Source organism: Triticum dicoccoides, chromosome 2B (assembly GCF_002162155.2).
Source record: "Triticum dicoccoides isolate Atlit2015 ecotype Zavitan chromosome 2B, WEW_v2.0, whole genome shotgun sequence".
Classification (NCBI taxonomy): domain Eukaryota; kingdom Viridiplantae; phylum Streptophyta; class Magnoliopsida; order Poales; family Poaceae; genus Triticum; species Triticum dicoccoides.
This window is the reverse complement of record NC_041383.1, coordinates 54005085-54009299: the sequence shown is the minus strand read 5'-3', so window position 1 is coordinate 54009299 and position 4215 is coordinate 54005085. Positions and strand designations below refer to the sequence as shown.

The following is a 4215-nucleotide window of genomic DNA, read 5'->3' as shown; positions in this document are numbered from 1 at the left end:
ACTTAGCCAAACAGCAGCCAGCTAACCTAACACGCCAAGGCGCTGGCTCCGAAATCAATAGCAATTTGAGAAGTAAAAAATGTCATTGTTGCTGCTCGCAACGAGCAAGTTCCAAAAAATAAGAATGCTGCATGTATCAGACCAACAAACTTGGTACCCTTGTCTTAATTTATCTTTTCTTGTTTTATTTACTTTATGTTCTATTATAGATGGTGCCAATTTGGTTACGGTGAAACATACTTCCTCCGTCCGGAATTACTTGTCGTGAAAATGGATAAGAGTGGATGTATCTAGAACTAAAATATGTCTAGATACATCCATTTCTCCAACAAGTAATTCCGGACGAAGGGAGTATGTTAAACAAATGATCTGAGTGATTGGGTGGTGCATCGGCCAGGAAACACAAGGAAGGACAGCACTTCAGTATCGAATATAATTAGCTAAACAGGGTCCGAATTGGGTCCATTAGCTCACTCCTATCTAAGGTAGCTACAGCCAACTTATATTAGTTCACTAAAACTAAGTTAGATGAAGATAAATCCTTCACTAAGCAAGTCTGTTATGTATGATGTATCCAATTGCATTTTGGTACGAATAACTTCATGCAGTACAATTCAACTTTGGAACATTCTTTACGCTCAAAAGATGTAACGAAATAGCAAAGCTATCTCCATGCCTCTTCCTGTTGTATTCCCATTGTCACCACCATCGGTTGCTTCCCTAATTTGTTGAAACTCCGGCCTACCTTAAAATTCACTTACCACGTTCATCCACATGGCATCTTGCTGTTCCAGCGTAGTGGAAATGCCAGGCACGAGGTCGCAGCCAGTCCATTTTGTATGGATTTGCTCCCTGGGATGCTCTGCTGGCAGTGATTTGTTCAGTTGATCAGATCCGGTGGGAGCATTGACTTTCAGCTGCTTTGCAGGGGGCGTGTCCTCAGCCACATCACCTTCATCGATTTTAGATTCTCACCTATTGGGGTGGGCGAGTCAAGTGACTCTTCAGACCTTTGTTGTTAGTCTAGCTAGTGTAAGTTTGCACTTCTGCAGTTTCCTCATAGAGTGTCGGACAAATGTGAAAATGGAAAAGAAGAAGCTAGTGCGACTTCAAAAATCTTTGCCGTACCCGTAACCTTTAGTTTACCAAGGATCTTTGCTACTTATGTTTGTTTTGATTTGTTCAATCTGATGTACTTAAAAGAAGTTTGTGGGCCACCGTAGTAGGCACATTGCTTTGCCTAACCCCTTGCCAATTCATACTAACAAATCAAACAAAGAAATATGTTTTCTCAAAAATTTAACACATAATTTTCGGCAGATACTAGTCCGTCTCATAATATAAAAGTGTTTTTTACACTACACTAGTGTTAAAAACGCTCTTATATTATGGGACGGAGGGAGTACAATTCAAAAGGATAAAGACTAAACCGGCCTTATGCACCCAAAGGAAAGGGAGGCCCCGTCATCCGGTTTATTTAGTATGGGGAGGGGGACACGCAGGATGATGCAGGTTAAATACGAGGAAATTCATACAGAACTGAAAATTCACGGGATCTGACACGGTGTCAAGATATGGCACCGGGGGACCATGGCTTGCCTTAACCCAGTTGGGTCAGGAAGAACCATCTCCCCGTTATGTATATCACCTATGAGGGACTTATGGATGCATAACAAGGAGCTGATGTAGCCCAGTAGGAAGTGTCTGCTAGCCTCCTCCGGTGTAATCTTGTCGCAAACATGCCAAGTGTGCCAGCGTGTCATCCAGACCACCATTCTCATTGTCTCTCATAGGGGTTCAAGAACTGCAAACAACCACTCCGGCCCGGTGTTGCGGATGGATCTGATATCAGCAAGAGGCCACTTCGTCGCCACTGATTGCAAAGGGCCACCGCGCGAGGGCACCTGCAGACGGCGTTGAAAGTCGTCCTCTCACATTCCACATCATAGAGGGGCATATGTTAGTGGGTTCAGGACAATGAGAAATTTTATTCACTCAAGTTGCAGGAGAAAATGAACAAATTTAAAAAGCACATTCAGAAAAGATAGGAAATAAATAAGAAAAAAAAAACAAGAAATAAACGTGCTTATCCACGAGGTGTGCGTTGTCACACACATGGGCTAACATGGGCTCCCTTAGAACCTAACACACAGAACACACACGCACGATCGACCTCCTCAAACTCACATTCTCGGCGATCAAAATGGAAGGCGGCGGCGGTGTCCAGATCATCTCCACGCGCATGGTCAAGCCGGAGTATCAAAAGAGCTCAGTGTCGCCGGAGCCTCAAACCCTCCACCTGACGCCATGGGACCTGCGCCGGATCACCGTGGGCTACACCCAGGATGGAGTCCTCCTGCCCAAGCCTCCGGCCAGCGCCGTCCAATACCTCACGTCATCCTTCGCACAAGTAATGGCGCACCGAGGCGCCATTAGTATATATAACTACTAATGGCGCACGGCTCCCTGAAGGAAATATGCCCTAAAGGCAATAATAAAGTATTATATATTTCCTTATATCATGATAAATGTTTATTATTCATGCTAGAATTGTATTAACCGGAAACATAATACATGTGTGAATACATAGACAAACAAATTGTCACTAGTATGCCTCTACTTGACTAGCTTGTTAATCAAAGATGGTTATGTTTCCTAGCCATAGACATGAGTTGTCATTTGATTAATGGGATCACCTCATTAGGAGAATGACGTGATTGACTTGACCCATTCCGTTAGCTTAGCACCCGATCGTTTAGTATGCTGCTATTGCTTTCTTCATGACTTATACATGTTCCTATAACTATGAGATTATGCAACTCCCGTTTACCGGAGGAACACTTTGTGTGCTACCAAACGTCACAACGTAACTGGGTGATTATAAAGGAGCATTTCAGGTGGCTCCGAAGGTACTTGTTGGGTTGGCGTATTTCGAGATTAGGATTTGTCACTCCGATTGTCGGAGAGGTATCTCTGGGCCCACTCAGTAATACACATCACTATAAGCCTTGCAAGCATTGTGACTAATGAGTTAGTTGCGGGATGATGTATTACGGAACGAGTAAAGAGACTTGCCGATAACGAGATTGAACTAGGTATTGAGATGCCGACGATCGAATCTCGGGCAAGTAACATACCGATGACAAAAGGAACAACATATGTTGTTATGCGGTCTGACCGATAAAGATCTTCGTAGAATATGTAGGAGCCATTATGGGCATCCAGGTCCAGCTATTGGTTATTGACCGGAGAGGTGTCTCGGTCATGTCTACATTGTTCTCGAACCCGTAGGGTCCGCACGCTTAAGGTTTCGATGACGGTTATATTATGAGTTTATGAGTTTGATGTACCGAAGGTTGTTCGGAGTCCCGGATGTGATCACGGACGTGACGAGGAGTCTCGAAATGGTCGAGACATAAAGATTGATATATTGGAAGCCTATATTTGGATATCGGAATTGTTCCGGGTGAAATCAGGATTTTACCGGAGTACCGGGAGGTTACCGGAACCCCCCGGGGGCTTGATGGGCCTACATGGGCCCTAGTGGAGAAGAAGAGAGGAGGCCATGGGCTGGCCGGCGCCCCCTCCCCCCTAGTCCGAATAGGACAAGGAGAGGGGGGCGGCGCCCCCCTTCCTCTTCTCTCTCCTCCTCCTTTCCCCCTTCTCCTAGTCCTACTAGGAGTCCTACTCCCGGTGGGAGTAGGACTCCCCTTGGCGCGCCCTCTCTGGCCGGCCGCCCCCTCCCCCTTGGCTCCTTTATATACGGGGGCAGGGGGGCACCCCATGACACACAAGTTGATCATCGTGATCGTTTCTTAGCCGTGTGTGGTGCCCCCCCTCCACCATATTACACCTCGATAATATCGTAGCGGAGCTTAGGCGAAGCCCTGCGTCGGTAGAACATCATCATCATCACCACGCCGTCGTGCTGACGAAACTCTTCCTCAACACTCGGCTGGATCGGAGTTCGAGGGACGTCATCGAGCTGAACGTGTGTAGAACTCGGAGGTGCCGTGCGTTCGGTACTTGGATCGGTCGGATCGTGAAGACGTACGACTACATCAACCGCGTTGTTAAATGCTTCCGCTAAGCGATCTTCAAGGGTATGAAGATACACTCCCCCCTCTCGTTGCTGCGTATCACCATGATCTTGCGTGTGCGTAAGAAATTTTTTGAAATTACTACGTTCCCCATCACTCCCCTCCATCTCGATCG

The 4215-nt window shown here is 46.3% G+C and overlaps 1 pseudogene; it reads left to right on the top strand.

Annotated features, from left to right (window-relative positions):
• Nucleotides 1-2203: 2203 nt before the first annotated feature.
• The window catches only part of LOC119360425, an 8346-nt pseudogene continuing 6334 nt past the window's right edge, over nucleotides 2204-4215 (top strand).